Below are 18,860 nucleotides of genomic sequence, written 5' to 3' on the forward strand. Positions count from 1 at the left end.
ATAGGGTGCAATATATTGTAGTTTATATTTATATTGCATAAGTCGTTAATTGGATTTTGGAAGAATAAAAGCGTATGGGGTGAAGTGTGGGGAAACTGTGACTTTGAAAAGTTAAACTTTGAAGCACTATTACATCCTTGAGTAAATTAAACTTGAATGTATAGGGACCATCGCAATTCTCAAAAATAATAATCAAAATTGGTCAAGATATTGTTTGGATAGTTACCTATTAAAATACATATTTTTAGTTTTATTCGCCCCGTGGAAAGGTACAATGGACGAGTTCATAATTGGTAATTGAAAAATATTTTAAACATGACTATTTTTTAACGAAATAAGAAGTGACTGCAAATTAGAAAACTTAAATATTATATTTAGAGAGTAAAAATATTTCAAATGGTTAACCATACGTATAATAGGTCTACAGACCTAGCTAATGTCTTATACTCACTCAGTATTTCACACTTTTGGTTCAACTAGGAATCGCGCAATAAGTAACAGAGCCAAAAACCGTATATATTTAAAATTTTAGACGTTAAGTACACATTAAACAATTTGCTACATACCTCCTTCATATTTTGGACCAAGTGGTTGTTCGTATTTATACCCAATGCGATCCGGAAGGAGTCGTTTGGAGATAATTCCCACTGCATGAACCGATTTTTAATGGACTGATATGAATGAAGTTTTCAAATTTATACTTCAAAGATCCTAGATACTTATGAGTTTATGACCTACGTTCAAACGAACGCGATATGGCACCGTTTAAGTACATAGATTTATGGTTATAAAACAATATAGTTAGTAGGTACACCATCACCGGAATAATCCTGTTTTCGAAGGTGGTATTGAAAATCACGACAAGAGTAGCAGAATACGAGTTGAAGGATTTACTTTATTCATATATTGTTATGATGGCGACATTCGCCGACATTTACAATCACTATTTGTCCACAGTAAAGTACTTATTATAGTACTTACACCTATAGTGAATCGATTTAAAATGAAAAGTTAAAAATGTAGAGTTGACTGTTGTCAACCTTACGATCCCAACTCGACTACGGATACGCCCGTTGCTCGTGCACGACATTCCTGCTGTGTTCTGTCAACCGTAGCTAACCAACTGAATGCGACATAAAAGACGATTCTGTAGACTGTAAATCGTTTCAGTTGTACTAAACACAATGACTCGTTTTACTCCACATTTTGTTATAGATTTTCTGTTCATTGCATTATGAACATAAATCGGTTTAATCAGTGCATCGTCTGCGTATTCGGTATTAGGTAACGATGCTATCCATATAAGCAGAAAATACAATAGTATACGGTTGACCATAGGCACCATGAACATGGGTGCCCGGGGGATTGGGTACCCATTGAAATTATTATGGGGTACTGGGCACCCACTTGACTAGGTATTGGAAATTAATAACGTGTACTTATATCCAAATTTCAGCAAACGAGTATTAAAATAAAATTCAAACTATGAAAATGTATTTAAATTGGGAAATGCGCTTGTGGGTATGTTAAATAAGAGTTAAATAAACTTCTACAAATTATTTTGGCTGTTACAGTATCGCTTGTACTGCGCAAAGATCTTTTTTCAGAACTGCCAGGATTAAAAACATTTTTAAGGTCCTCATAATGATCCAAAATCGTCTTAACGATATTGCTATATTGCATGTCTATCGTAATGATATCGAGCAAATAGCTAAATCATTTATAAATTCAACTATAATTTGTCAAAACATCTTGTTTTTGTATACAGTCAAATTAAATTAATTTTATTTGTTTGTTTTACTTAATATTATTATTTATGAATAAGATATCAATTTGGTAAACATATTTTATTTAAAAAAAAGTCAATTCAATGCATTTTTTAAATTTTACGGGGCATTGTATTGACCAGGGGCTAAGCTCCCTCCCCCAAATTGTGCATTTATGCCTATCATACCATGGTACTCATTAAGTTTTTTAAAACCCGGCGTCTATGTGGTTGACTAATCAGTTATTATTGGCTATTTATTTGAAATTATTGTTCTTTATAATTCGAATATATAATAATTATTATTGTTGCTTTCGATGAACCTACAACGTAATGAACTTGTTTATTAAAATTCGTCTCTAAATAAATGTAATATGACGTATACTAGTTAGTAATCAAATTATACTTGTCAACATTAAAATAAAAAAGCTCTCTTCTAGAAATTAAATTATACGTTCCCACTCGGTTAGTCGGGTCACATTAAAATAAGTAATTGTAACCACGTGGCCGAACTCACTTTCATTAATATGATACTTTAAAATAAATTGTATTTCATTATAATATTTTTGTAACTACCTATACAATAATACATGATTTATTATTTATTATTTATTATTTAATACATGATGGTTATACACTTAAATTTATTACGCTAAATGTTCATTATGTAGATGGACATACACCTGTATGTTGTGCAGATTTAAAATCCTTATTAATTAAATAAATAGTCAGACATTCAGGTAGATAGGATTCAATTCGTTTTACAGATGTTAACATCTGGAATAGTATTCCTAATTATTCCGATGCACACAAATTGCCTCCCAAATCTAAATAGTTAGGTTGGTATATAAATTAAATAGAAAAAGTAGAAAAGGAACATAAAAAGATAATTCAATTTCACTTTATACATTTAATCGATCACTTAATTTTCTTTGGTCAAATTTGAATTTAAAGTAGAAGATATAAATATTATATTATTATTGTATTATTTTTTAGATGAAAAAATATAATTATTTTTTTAATTGCTAAAAACTAGAAAAAAAAATGTGTTATATTATCGGTACGTTCAATCGAATACCATAGGTATTAGTTTAAAGTTTAAACATTTTATTATTAACCATTTATTATGAATAGAAAATACTATGGTATTTGTAGTAAATAATTATATTTATAGTTATTTTATTTTATATTCAAGTGGGTTTTCCTTTTGTACCTATAATATAAGCTTGTCAATTTTTGCACAACATGACAACGATACCATTGTCCATTTTGAAGATACCTTCAAGTGATAGGTACAAATATATTTTAATTCAATCATAAATTGGTTATCGTTCATATCAACTCATTTAATCATTGCTTGTTGAATACATAATCGATAAAATATTTTATTGAATCGGATTATACGCAAATCACTAGGATAATTTGTATAGTATAAGAACATCTTACCTATATAGTTTCAGCTAAGAAAAAACTTATTTAAAAAAGATTGAAAATTGAAATGCACGAATGTCATAATTTTAATCGAAATACTTAATTGTTAGTTACTTAGCACCTACCAATGTTATACAGAATAAAGTATGTTTTAAGTTCTAAATTTTTGTTTTTATTTTAGAAATGGGGTGGACAATTTTTAATGTATTTGAGTTGCTCAAATTAGCATGTAAGATAAAAGCTAAAAACAATATTCTTGTCAAAATAAATACCTGAACCAGTATTGATCAAAAGTAAAAAAAATCAAAAAAACTAAAATTCTTGTTTACAATTAATAATATTATTAATATACATTTACACACCTTGAAGTCTGAAATTATTTAAACTCAAATATAAAAGAAAACTATTAAGTACGTGCATATTTTGAGCATATAGGTAATATTCGGTAGCTAATGTCCAAAAATAATTTCGAATTAAGTTTAAGTAATCAAGGTTCAAGACAGCGTCTTTGGTATTTTCGTGCGAATAGACAATCGATTCAACAGAAGTCAATATTTTACCAAAATTTCACCACTATTACTACGTTTATTAATTTTAGCATCCGCTTTAATATAATAATTTATGACTATTGCGACTTGAGACGAATAAGTTAACTTAACTAATAAGCAAGATAAAATATAATAAGTAAACAATAACAGTAAACCTTCAAACAACTATAACAAGTCTATATATAGTACATTATAAAGGCAAATTAGATACCTATCGTTGGTATAACATGTACATGTATGTTGGTATTGCATGTTAGGTACAGGCTCGGAGCACATTGCATATGATTTCAAAAGATAATATAATTCTACATGTTGAATAAAACATTATGTAGATTCATTAATAAAATAAAATGTTTGAACATTTAAAACTAATACTCCCGAATCATGAGTAAAAAAAGAATTTGATTTAATATTATATAGAAAACTACAGAGTTCAAGTACCAAAAGAAGAGATCAAACAAATTTATTACCTACCGATTGAAAATTTTGAAGGTTTCTACTATAGAAAAGAAAATTAATCTTGGGGAGACATGCATGACAAAAGCCGTACCACTTTTAGTTATACAGTTTAAAGGACCCTATAAAGAAAAGATAAGTAGAAGAGTGGAAGACATAGAATTTCAAATTTAAAAGAAAATTGTGACCCACAAATTTACAACATAAAAAATATAACTCAAGTTATAACACTTTACCTAATATATTTTAACGCTGAGGACATAAGGTACATAGACGTGATGTGCTTCTAATTGTTATTAAAGTTGAATAATAAAATTAAATGTTAAAAGTTGATACAAGATTTTGTACCAAATTAGTATTAAAATGGAAATTAATTAATTCATAAAATCGAGAAGAAAATTATAATAACACGATGCCCGGTGTAGGAGTTTCCACCTTATATATATATATATGTATTTAGCTAAGTCTGGAAACACCACAAACAAATTATAAGCGACGAAGATACGCTGTCTATAAAATATATCCTAACTTAAACAATAAAGTATATACTTCAACATTTTACGCATCTCGTTATTATTATTGAATTAATATTACAATTTATTTACTATTTACTAAGTACATTGAATTTATTTTTAACGAAAGAAAAGGCTATAATTGGAACTTTTAAAGCTTTTTATAAACAACCAGAAAAAAAGTTAACACAAAAAGGAACATCACTGTAAAACCAATACACTCAATGATTCTCTTAAAAAGTTATAGGTTCCTACATAAATAAATAAAACGATATCTTGAGTAATAAATGTTAAATCGCAGAGCATCGAATTCAAGAATAGATATATATAGTGTAGTTGGGGTTTGTAATTTGTGGGTACATACTACATAGTATATCATTTATATCGTTTTGTAGACATTTTGAATTATTGAATTCTAATTAAAAAATAATCTGCGTTTCAGGAAAACATTTAAAATGATTAATGTTGACATTTCATTTCAAGAAATAAACCAAAAAAATGTATATTTGTCAGCTATCATTAGTATAGTTTTTAGAAACTTTAAAAATTAGAAATATCTATTTCAAAGTTAAATGATGTAAAAATAATAATGTATACTATTTAAATTAATGTGGTTCGAATATTACAAAAAAATTATTTTTGTTTTCCTATTATATTTTTTCTGAATGTTGAAATACAAAAATATTAGACTAATAACATAGCTAAAATATATTTTCTTGCATCAAGAAATAATGTGAATTTTAATCATTTATTGAATTTTTTTATATTTGTGGAACACATTTTTACTTCTGAAGTCCCAAAGCCGAAACTAGTAGTTTCAAATAATACTTATAATAATAATGTTTATATAATTGTTAAGTTATCATAGTTATATTATACTATAGGATTTAAAATAAAAATTTTTAAAAAATTATGTTTTTGGCATTTGTGAATTTTTTTTAATCATGGATATCATACTATTGTATTAAATACATTCGAAACACATCGATCATGAACTAATGTGCACTAACTTAATTAGATTTTTTAAAAGTTTCTAGCTATTAGTTACCTACCTAAGATATTATATCTTTGTTGTATCCTGAAAACGTAATACTGGCTATCTGAGTCTTATTACTATTTCAATTAAATATACAATATGTATTAAGTTAATAGTATGAGAAATCGTGTTTACTTTATAAATAGTTAAGTTATGCTCGGTACGTTAATAGTTAATACTATAGTTATTTTTGTGGTATGGACAAATGGTCCATATTTAAATATTAATAAGTTATCGTCAATTCAAGACTTATAAGATACTAAAAAAAAATTGTTGAACTTAATATGGAATGAATTTTTTTAAGAAAGTACAAAAAATAATTTACAATTAACAATATAAAATGTAAAAATTTTAAACTGACATACTATTTTGAGCATGTATTTTACTTTATTTGTCTGAATAATCATTCGAGCTAAAGGCTTATAAGAAAGATACATAGTATAAGATATCTTACGATCTACCTAACGAATAAAAATAATAAATTTTTCTATACTTAGGTACCTAAATTATTATTGTAGTTTTCCTCTGGAGTTTTTTTTTTTTTTGGCGAGGGATGGGAGTATTATATTACAAACAATGAGTATTGACAATATGTCATATCAAAATAATTAAGCTGAACAAATAAATATTAAGAAATTTACCAAACTATTTAAAGTGTTCAACAAAATGGAAGTTTTGTCATTGTGTATTAATATTCTCCAAATATTATAGATATTGTACTATACTATACAATACATTATATCTTCAAAATTTCCGGTTTTATAAATTGAGAATCTTCTATATTGTGCAAGATAAATTGCTTTTTATTTTTTGACAATGCCATTGGCTTTATAATAGCATTATTTTAGATTAAAATTTAATAAATAACTGATGTTGTAATTTATAAAGTGTTTAATGTTTAGTAAATTAAAACAAAACTCAATCAAATCTGTAATTTTCATATTTGAACAATATTGGTTCGCAAAGTTATTTATTATAATAATATTATTCTCACTAAATTTTTTAGTTTATTTATTGTGACTACTCCCTTATATGAAATAAAGGGTGTGCTTAAATTAAATTATTAATTGCTGCTTCTGTGTTAAATACTGCTTCAATATTATTACAATTTTTTGCATTTTTAAAATAATTATTACGTTTCGTTAATTTAATAGTATACCTTAATATTTTATTACCCCACAAAAACTTGTTTAATCATATTAATTTGGTGTGTAGCACTTAGTTAATACGTTTTAACATTAAACTATAGTTAATATTATACTGCAAACATATGTTTAATAAAAAGTATATATTATAGTGTTGCTTATTTTAAATGGGATTTATATTTTCCTAAGACCAAAGAAATCAAAATATATACTATGCCACGGCCATAGCGTACAGACTTTATTGGCATAAAATTATGTTATACGACCAGGCAGGTAACAGAAATACCTGACAAATTAAATAACTTTTGGTTCTAATCAATATTTAAACACTTTTGCTTATAAACATACGTAAATACGTAATGTATAGACGTTTGTGCTTCATGTAGAGTAAAACATTAATTAATTTTATTTCTGAATACCTAGGTGTTAAAGATGATAATTTTTAAATTCAATTCAATTTTTTTTTTTGAAAAATTCAAAATAGTCAATTTGTAAATCCAATGTTTGAGAGTTTATGATGGTAAATGTTTATTAAAGTCATCCTATAGTTTATTTTTTATAGATTTTTCAAATATGAATATTTTTTTGGAGTAAATTGATTTGAAACGTACTCAATTTGTTCAAAATATTCTATTTGAAAATTTCCTGAAGTAAATAAATCTTTTAAGTTATTTATTATCCTTATAGTTTTTATGTACTTTTTTTACACTGTTCAACACTATCTAGTGTGATTTTTTATTTTTATTTGGCAGGTATTCCTGTTACATCCTTTACCTATATATATATAGATTATAAGTATAACATATTATGCGGATTAAACACATATGTATTCGATTTATTATATTATTTTATATTCACCAACCCTCCCACTTCTTCCAATAAAATGAAAGACTCACAGCCGTCACTGCAAACACGTCACGTATCATTATAGAATTGGTATTTTACCTATTGTAAAAGTGATACGAGCGTATATAATGCGTAAATAAAGATGATTTTACTAATTAATGTTAAAAATTAAACAGACTACCTAGCATTTCGCTTCGACTAAACAAAATGTATATAAACATTTTATAAGGGTTCGATCGCTTCTCCGTGGCCATCAGGGCATTCTTACAGTGCTTTCTGAATTTATATTTAGTAGGTATATTTATATTATATATAAACAGTGGAGGTGTAACTGTGTAACAATATTGGTTTCCTTTCTATTAGCTCCCCGCACAAATTAAAGTGAGGAAAACTGGACGTAGCTCAATATTGACCCTATTGCACACCGTTCGCGTACATTAATTACACTATTACAGATAATGTGTAATGTATAACTATAGCGCGGGAAACAACGCACATTTTTCGTTAGTATATTATTTCGCATTGGTATTTGGTACAAACTATGTATACAATTCGAGTTATATTACAATACTATATGGTATTTATACATTATGGACGATGCTAACAAATAACATTTATTGGACAATGTTGTCGATACGAACCATTGAGTATTCTCTAATGTTCGTTTTTGAATTATCTACCGCCTTGTACACGCAGTTTTCGTCTATTGATATAGAATTAAAAATAAATATTTTGATTTTTTTTGTTTTTTGAAAAATAACAGTCAGAAAATTGGTTTAAATACAATAATGTTCTTAAGTTGAGTCTTGGTATTAAATATAAAATGTATAAATTATAATTATTCATTTATTATATAGCATGGTTTAATAAAATATATTGTATTATTTTTTTTCCATAAAAGAAAACTTTAGACTAAGAACATTGGACAGTACGACGATGGGGTACAATATTTTATAATACCCCTACCCTTCTTATTGTTTTATATTTTAGAGTTAAGTATCTTAATAGTTATTATATAAATGTATTTCCAAAATGTACTAATCAGTTAAAGTTTTATTAATCCATATAGGAACCATTCTTGTCATGTATTTAAATACTAATATTTTAACTTTAACTTTTAATTATGTGATCGATTCATGCTCCCTTATACTTACTCAAATTTGTACCACGATCAAAATAATAATAAATTTGTAATAAAAAAAAAAATGATCAATGGTTTCCACGGTGTTTGGTTGATAGTTTAGTGAAAAAGTTTATCCTGTGATCGATGAGTAAATATGATATGACATATATTGTTATCTGGTATTATAGTGCTTCGACATCGTCCAAATGTTAACAATACTCGTACGACATAGCTACCTATCTATGTATTAATAAAAGCGATGGTTGTGTGTGTGCATGTGTGTGTAAGGTTTGCACAGCCGTGTCTATCACACCGGTGCGTGGTTTTGAAATTAGGTACATACAGGTAGGTAATCTCATACCCGGGGATATGCACCTACGAGCTAATTTTCTAAAATTTGTATTTTAAATAGGAGCTCAAGCGGGGATTTGTTGGCTCGCGTGAAAAACTAATATTTTTTCGTTTGTCTAGAGGGTTGCCATTGGTTACAAAAAAATAAAATATTTGTAAGGTTAATTGTATACAATTTTTTAGACCTGTATTCGGCGAAAACCTCCCGAACGACAGTGTCAAAAATACAACAGAGTCATCGTAAGACAGCTGGTTGTAAATCCAATGGCATTTTATTCAATTAGTCGCAGCACGATAATATATATATATATGTATACAACAATATCATCATCCTTAGAATATTATTAGGTACCCAATATATTGATATATGCCGATTAATAGTGAATGTGCCGATACGGTTTAACCGCAGTTTAAATCGAGTTTACGTTTAAGCTCATATTTTAAGTGTGCACACGAAAATCAACAGCAGCTGCGTACGTTATATCTATAGAACACATAAATACTCACCCCGGAGACGAGGAGACGACAGCGGTGCGAGTATAGCCGTAGCAGTAGTAGTAGTAGTAGTAGTAGCGGAAGTAGTAGTAGTAGTAGTAGTAGTAGTAGTAGTAGTAGTAGTAAGTTGTAGTATTCTGCGAGCCCGCGGGGTGGTGTTCGTGGCGGGGGTTGGCGAGGGGGTGGTGAACGTGACGCGGCACCGATATAATAACAAGTTCGAAATATTATAAGGACGAACGTACGAGCGAGCGACGGAACGCGCGCGAAACAAATGCGATACGGGGGGCGGCGAGCGCGCGAACGCGGACGGCTGCGGCCAATTTACTGGAAATCCGAGGGGAGCAGCAGCGGCGGCGGCGGCAAAAAGCTCCACCCCCGCCGCCGCCACCGCCGCTCTGTCGCCGCCGGTCGTCGGCGGCGGCACGGCAGCTGGCTCAACAACCGTTACGTTGTGCCGGCCCGCCACCTCCGGCGCCGGCGGCGATGTGGCGACGACGGTCTCTGCGTACTCCTTTTCACCGTAATTGTACATACCACTACCTGGGTAGGTGACGGGGTGATCCGTTTAACTCAAGACGCGCTCGTCGTTGTTCGGCAAACACCGACGTTTCTTTTTTTTCTTTGATATTATGATCCTAATTTCGAGTCTAAACGACTACGTTTTCGGAATGAAATTGTATTTTTTCACCGGGTTTTCACTCATTTTATGGACAGCATATCATAATGTTCTGTTTAATTTCACATAATTCCGAAGCAGAACATTGTTCGGAGTTTTTCGGTCTACTATAGAAATCAAATCGCGAACAACATTAGTCATTATCATGTTATTATAGTTAAGCATGGGTATTTAAAGCTAAGATAAGTATGCAGGAGTAGTGTACCGCTTACCTTTTGTGTGGCACCTCTGCGCCCAAACACCACACTCGGCTTATCGAAGCAGCTTTAAATACATACGAATCGTAAGCGCTTATAATCCAAAATTCGTTTTTTAAACTCGCGGGGTATCGGAAAAGATATGATTCTACTCTGGGACGAGGCGTTAAAAATGCATGATATCGTCATTGAAATTTTATAATGGCAAAAAATAGTGAAAAATATTAGAAAAATATTGTTTTTCGACCACCGCAATTAATGATGTGAAAAAAAAGTTAGCGCCTAGTTTACGACGTAGGGCTTACGACATAAAGATCACCCGGTGTATACTGGCGCCGCCGTGTCTGTGTTATTTTACGCACTCGGCGTAATCGCATATCGTACGACGTAAGCGACGCGTACTTTCGTAGCATGCACCACACCGCGGTTCAGGGTCGAGGTACCTATATACCGCGGCCGAGTGGTAGTGTGGTTTGGTAAAACAGAGACGGTGGTCAGCGACTGCGCCCGACGTACCGGCTTGATGCAACGGTCGGCGGCCGCGGGGTGGTTGTAACCACGTATGTGTCGTCGCCGTCTGCATACCTATACATTATTCTATGTACCTATGTGTATAATATTTCGGATATTTACACTGTACGTACACTCGGCGGCTGTGACGTTGCCGTGAATTTTTTTACAGGGTAGCCGCGGAAATGTGCAGTCCAACGACGACACGGTTCTTGTCTCACACGTCATAATATTTCGTTACAAGCTACTGCAAAATAGATAATAATTAATACCGTATTCCCATAATATTGCATTAATGGGATTGCGATTGCGTTTGTCGAGGATAGTCGTTCGAAATTCGTTTTAGAGAATTTAAATAAAAAAATTATAAATTAATTAATAATTATTGCCGCCACAGTCTGCACGTCGGCCATATAATATTAATCATATTATTTATACTCGGAAGACGCGCACAAGTCATATTATTATTCACATATTATATCATTATCGACATAAATTGTCATATTATTAACAAAAAGATAGAATGTATTTATATATATATATATAGCCGACTTACCGGAGCATGATTATAACATATTGTGTGATAGACACTTTGGTTTTCATTGTAATGTATGGTCTCTCGTAATTTACTGATTATAATAAGGTAAATCGACTTTTTATTTTTCGGTGCATCTTAAGTACTTTTTTTCAATAACCAAATATTTTTTAATGTAATGGTAACGTTATTTAAATTTTCTAAACTGTTGTACCAAGAATGAGTCGAAAATCTAAATGCTCTATTTGTTCTTGTGTTCGATATATTTTTTAGATTTATTCAAATATATCCAATGGGAAAATGCGTAGAAAAGGTATTGTCAGTTCGTAGTGATTGATATGTTTGGTACATCTTATTCTTATAGAACCTATCTAATTTGTTTGTATATTCACGTCTCACACGTGTACAGTGTACCTATGTGATCTGAATCCCATTGTTGGCTGTTGCTAAACTTTCAAACAGTTTCATCTGGAAATTATCGATGGTCATTTAAAATATGTCGCCGTCTTATATTATTAAAGATGACGTGTAATGTGTGAAAAATTTCAGTTGCGATTAATTTTTGAAAATAATAGTCACGTCTAATCACTTTCGAGATATTTTAAATTTAAAAATTGATAATTTTATCATTACATTGTGTCGGTATTGTCAAAACGGTACAAATTATGTTATATTAAGCATAATGTATAATACATATTAATTTGTACATTAAGTCGGAGTACATAATACATGTTGTTACCAGTTGCAACACATACACGTCATTATGATTAAAACTATTAACTAGGTCAATAAAACATTAATTATGTAAAATGTAAGAAAATTTAGCATCAATTCTTAGCCAGTATACGTTTTAGTGAACCTTAACAAAATGTAGCAAAATATAGAAACTACACAAAACTAGGTTAAGCTATAATATATAAGAGATAGGAATATGAGCAAAACTTGGTTCTCCAGCAGTGAACGCTTGATGTGTTCACTGTAGTATATTATAACAGCAATAAAGTGGTACATTTTAATTGTATGTGCTTATATTGGCGTTCGTTTTAAACGACCGGCACATACGATAGTAGTAATATAATTGATTATAAATACTATATAGTACCTATGCAATATCATATAGATTCATGTCTGATACATGGTAATACTTATACCTATCGATTATCGTTTGTATAAGTTATATCACAAGTGAATTTTCAAACTAAAAATATCAATTTTTATAATGTTATTTGTAGATTCGCAGTCGCATACAGAATAATAGAATTTAAAAATCCGAAGACCGAAGATATCGAATTTAAACGATATCCTGCACTGAACCGCCACGAGTATACTGATAGTGTGCTGAATACTGATCATTGATCAATATTGGAATGCTGGGTGATCTAATACACTAAGTAATCACTAATCAGTCGCGGTATACAATATAATATCATCAAGATTTTAACGGTATTTAATCAGTGTAATATATTATGTAATTGGTAGGTACGCATATTATAGTAAATATAATACTGCAGAAACTAATTCCATCGATCATCATAACCTACACCATAGTCCCCAATAAATAAATCTAAATAACTGCATCGATACTTAATTTTACTATCAAACTTACTGAAATTGATGTTAAATGTCAATATACTTGTATCAAGCTCAAGGCGAGTTATGGATTTAATTATTTTTAACAATGCATTACAAAACAACAAAAGCATAAACGGTGACGTTTTCCATCAGTGTTGATAAACTATAAATTTATCCTCAAACACCATCTGTCACCCGTATCAACTGTGAATGCGATACATCGTTGCGGTCTTGTAAAACGCATTTCAGTCGTATACAATTATAATATTTTGTTTTTTTTTATAGATGTCAAAACTTCAGTTACAACATACTTTTGGTTGTCAACAAATATACCTACGGTCCAAATGCTCTTATCGGAATAGGAAAAGTAAACGGGTGCGTATAAATTAGAAGATCGATTCGTCAAGGGAATATAACACAACAACTATAAGGTGTCTAATATGGTTTAATCTTTTTATCAATTTAGTACATATCGATCAACCCTAAATAGATTTAGTTTTGAAGAATATTCCAGACTCTTCGCACATGGAATGAAGTACACACAACTGTTCAATGCATACAATATTATAGGCTTTTTTTTGTTAATGTGTATTTACTATTTAGACGTGGCTGAATCAACAAAGTTGTGTAAGTCACAGTTCTTAAAAATTGGTCGTCATCGTCGTTAAATATATCATAATAATTTTATTATTAGAATGCATTTTTAGAAAATATTATGAAAAAATGAAATTCAGCTAGATACTTGAAAACGAACTCTCGTCATTGATGTACCCAAATAGCCTACCCAAAACGCCGTGTACAAAGGATACCAGTGGTTAGTGATACGTAACCACTAACCATATATAATATTCTTATATTATTATTTTTTATCGAACTAAATAATGGCAACTATGATCATTAGCTGTTTTTTAGAGGCGAATGGTTGGTTGGAACACATATACATGCGTGTGGCAAGAATTTCGTTGCTAAAAATCCCTGATGGTCACCCATCCGGGAGCCAGCAACGACGGCCGGTATGTACGCAGGTACGCTCGCAGCGTTTCCGCAGATAAAAGTACTTACCTACTTGTTTTTTTCAATAAAAAAAAAATTAATTAGAACCAAAAGTTATTTAATTTGTCAGGTATTTCTGTTATCCGCCTGGTTTAACATAATTGTATGTCTGTTCAATCCAGTCTGCATGCTATAGCCATGGAATAGTATGCATTTTGATTTCTTTGGTCTTAGGAAAATGTAAATTCCATTAAAAAAAAGAAAACATATTTCATTCGAGTCTGCAATAAAGTACCTACCACTATTTATGTCTTTTCTGTAATTGCTATCATATGTAGCACGTAACTAGATAATATTTATTGGGTAATTGATAAAAAATAAAGACACGACTACTATTGGTATACAATTTTTTTTAATTTTATTATTATTTTATACTATATGTATAAATTTTTTATTTTCAGTCCTCGATTCGTTTTTATTTTTTGTTCCCATGACAATTCTTTTCGTAGCGGTTTCGAAACGCTTTATGTAACGTTGCGCATTTCGGTTCTACGTGCCAAAGCAAAAACATGACGTATCCTAGTTTCCTACACAACACACTTTAACAATGTAGTAGGTAACGCTTTTCGTGGGCACTTTTTGGTGGAAACTTTTTCGTTACGGTTTTTTATTTTAATGTGGCAAAGTAAATAAGACATAAAATGTCAAAAAGTAAATTATAGAAGTAACACTTGAAAATCGAGACATATTTCAAATGCCTTAAAAAATACAAATTGTTGTTTACACGATAATAAGCTTGATACGTTTTTTTTAAATATAATACAATTTTAATTTAAAATAATTTTTTTAAATATTTATCTGCTTTTTACTAGATAAATTATGATTACCCTTTATTTATTAAATAGTCAATTTCAGAACAGTTTATTTTTATCTTTATCTTTACCTAGATGAAAAAACTACTTATCTGAACTCAACACTGATTGTTTCCTAATTTAACAAGTCTTACAAAAAGTATATAATATACTTTTAAATTTTCCTGAGTATGGTCTGTAATTTGGGTTATCCATGATAGACGATAGTCAAATATATAAGATGACAACAAAATATAAATACACTTCATAAAACATTAAACAAGTAAAAATTACAAAATGTCCTATGTTAGATTCACATTTATTATCATTTCATAACAATACAAATTAATTACAATAATACAATACTAAAAATCTTATGCAAGAGTTCGTGTTATACTAAGTATCTTATAGTTAACATGGCGGTAGTTAACATAACAATAAATTTCAAATAATTAAAAAGAAAACAAAGAAAACAAAAAAATAATATTATGACTATTTCACTACAAATGTACTTCTTATTTATTAATATTTATGGACAAAGACACTATGAGATAAACACAGATTATAATAAATTAATAACATCAAAAATAATAATTTTGATAACTATTGATAGGTATTGATAATCAGCAGATTACGGAGATTAAAAGAAATATAATATATTTAGGAATACAATTTCCTTCGTACGGAGTTGTTACTTGTTTAGATTTATAAAGTTATACCTACATATTAAGACTAATATCGGTACCTATTTAAAGGAGACTTAATTCACTAAAATCAATCCTAAGGAGTAAGGAGTGTAATAACTGTAGTGGTTCTAAACATTTTCATATTCGTATAATAAGATCTACCTAACTATACATTTTTAAAATATAATCTGTGATAATTCTTGTATTGTATTCGGTATTGTAATCATTAGTACCATAACTTGATTATTTAAAACGCCGATGACGATCCTTCACACATCATTTGAATTTCGCAAAAACTTAAAATCAGTTGACGTTGTCATATCGTTATATTGACTTGAAATTTAAATCATACTAATAACATATCTATCTATCTAATAAGTAATAGGTATTTATAAAATGGATCCTATTCCTTTTTTCACGGCATCACTTGAGAACGCTTTTACTTATTTCATTTATCTTTTTTTTAATTAAAAAGTACATAGCGGAGAAGGTTTTTAGGCATAAATTAAGTCCGATAAAGTTTCTGTAAGCGGTGGCGTTGAAATGACAGTGGTACCAGTGCACCACCTATCTAGCAAAAAAATTAACAAAATAATAATATGGTTGTTTTGTATTCAATTGCAATTATTATTTATTAGACATAACTTGGTAAAAATTGTATTACTAACTATAATTGTTCGAAAGTTGTCTGCTAAAAGTTAGAGGATATTGGATAATATAGTATATATAAATTAAATACAACTATATATAACTATTTAACCCTTTCATGATCCCACCTGCAGCAACATCTAAACTAAAAGTTACAAAAAATAATTATTTTTAAAAAAAATATTTTAAAGTCCGAAAAACGTTAATTTTGCTATGAATAAAAGTTATTTGTGAAAATTTCAATTTTGGGTGCAGGTATTGTATTTTTTTAATTGAAATCCAACAAAAGTTAATACTTTAGAGTTAAATAATACACTTACGGTACATACACACCTAGACGGAAATCAATTGAAAATATTGGGGGCTACTATTTTTTGAAAGAACCTAAATTGTGGGGGGCTTTGCCTCTTCACAATAACTGTTGGACTTTTGGGGGACTGAGCCCACCTGATTTTCGCCTTTGCTCGAGGGGTCTGTAATCTTCCTCAGGTAGACTGCCTATCTAATAATATACTATTCGCATAATCACAAGCTAGTCTGACGGGCAACGGCGGGCGGGTCAGTTATAAATTAAAATATAATATGGTTTACACTCAAAAATAAATATTTATTCAATCACAATTTTTTTGCGGACAAGGCCGGAGGGGACAGTCAGCTAGTACATACCTAATATTCTTAACAGATTTTCATTTCCTATAACATCCATCCATTTTTCTTCTTTGTTGGTTTTATAATTTGGGCCTGTCCATATTTTGTTATATACCTTTACGTCACACGGTATAACATTTTAATTCAATAATTATTGTCAATGATCAATAACTGTCGATATTTATAACGTGCAGATTAGGTTGCAATTACTCAACTACAATTGATTTAAAATCTTCATATAATCTACTCCAATAATAATTAATAATTATACTTATTACAAAGTATAATTCTTTTTTTATAAGCAATTAATATACCGACCTTATTTATTAGTTTAGAATCGATCAGTGTATACCTATATCTAATATTTACGAATGGTCGAAGTATCAGCTGTTATTTTTTTTTATATTTAAATCGGTCAGTGATTTCTTATTTTGTTTAATAATAATCGAATGGGAGATAAAACCGTGAATCCTAGAATTGCATAAAAATAATGTAACATATCCAATATGGGCATAAATAAATCAATATGTAATTCAAAGTATCGTCGTTCCCTACCGAACATCTCAAAGCGCTGTATTTAAACGACAATGCAGTTCACAGTCCCATCTCTTATCTCTGAGTATAAATTTAACGATGACGTTGTACGATCGCAAAATTATTTTATATATGTCACAGAAATGAATAATAATTGCTACAAATTCATAGTACCTATTTTATAAAGTCCTTTGAACTTCGATAGCTATGTTTCACCTTGAATGACTGGAGTATAATATTCAATATTGTACTTGTACCTACGTCAAGTGTTTGAAGTTCAAACTATATTATAAATGTATAACTGTTTATAGTTTTTGTTATATATATCACTATAGATTCCAAGGAGCGAAGCGAAGGAGTTGTGTGTTTAACAGGGTTGACGTGATTTTTTTTGTTTTGTTTTTACGGAAAACATTACAATTGTGAGTCGTAAAAACGTTAAAAAAGTTGTGGAAACTATGCGAAATATTGAACACGAATGGGTGGTTTTTTGATTTTTTCGCCAAAATATTGATAAGTTACGTAAATCGTTCAACAAACTATTTTACATTTTCAACAGGGTATAAGACAGAATATGTCGAATATTATCAGTTAAAAGTATAAAATATTTCAATAAAAAGATATACTCACCTAGTCACCTATTGTATAGTTCCACCTATAGACATTACTTGAATTAACGCAATGCGCATGTGCCAAAATATTCACCATTTTCATATCATTGTTAAATGCTATTGTTGTAAGATAGATGATGTTCGACGGAAACTATATTAATCCATCTGAAAGTAAAATATATATATATATAGGTTGATCTACTTTTAAGCCACAATCAATCTCCCTGTTTTCCGCCAGTGCAGTAATATATATTAATATTTTCCGTAAAAATATAAATTTCAGTTTTTGTCCTTTGATAACCCCCTACTATGAATACATGTGCAGTTATTGATAATGTTGGAAATGACTTAAAATTAAAGTAATAACTTTAATACTATAGGTTTAAAATATTATTAGTTGAATATATTTTAAAACAAAAACATTCACGTAATACTTATACATTTAATAAATACTTTTTTGTTGTATACATATTCTTTTTTTTTTCTTGAACAAAATGCTTCAACGGCTATGGTTATTAAGCTGCAGTTTTATTTTATTTTTATTTTTTTGATATTTTGCTAAAAATTAATATTAAATTATATATTTCTGACATTTTCAAACAATTTAAAATGTTGGTGTTCGCCTATTCACCGAGTCTCAAGATTTTGAATAATTGCTCAGGTAACTCATTTTCTTTCCTGAAGTCTT

General features: G+C 29.7%; 1 protein-coding gene and 1 long non-coding RNA gene across 4 annotated transcripts in view; one reads left to right on the forward strand and one right to left on the reverse strand.

Moving 5' to 3' along the window:
- LOC111027299 (GTP-binding protein Di-Ras1-like) overlaps positions 1 to 9,988 on the reverse strand; it is a 55,431-nt gene extending 45,443 nt beyond the window's left edge. For all 3 annotated transcript variants that reach the window (XM_022305653.1, XM_022305644.1, XM_022305625.1), the window contains exon 1: positions 9,721 to 9,988. The gene's annotated coding sequence lies outside the window, so the exon portion shown is untranslated. The remainder of the gene's footprint in view (positions 1 to 9,720) is intronic.
- LOC111027315 overlaps positions 1 to 14,204 on the forward strand; it is a 61,014-nt gene extending 46,810 nt beyond the window's left edge. The window contains exons 2-5 of the long non-coding RNA XR_002603766.1: positions 12,862 to 13,072; positions 13,487 to 13,576; positions 13,668 to 13,828; positions 13,896 to 14,204. This is a non-coding gene — a long non-coding RNA (uncharacterized LOC111027315). The remainder of the gene's footprint in view (positions 1 to 12,861; positions 13,073 to 13,486; positions 13,577 to 13,667; positions 13,829 to 13,895) is intronic.
- The last annotated feature ends 4,656 nt before the right edge of the window (positions 14,205 to 18,860 follow it).

Source organism: Myzus persicae, unplaced genomic scaffold (assembly GCF_001856785.1).
Source record: "Myzus persicae strain clone G006 unplaced genomic scaffold, MPER_G0061.0, whole genome shotgun sequence".
Classification (NCBI taxonomy): domain Eukaryota; kingdom Metazoa; phylum Arthropoda; class Insecta; order Hemiptera; family Aphididae; genus Myzus; species Myzus persicae.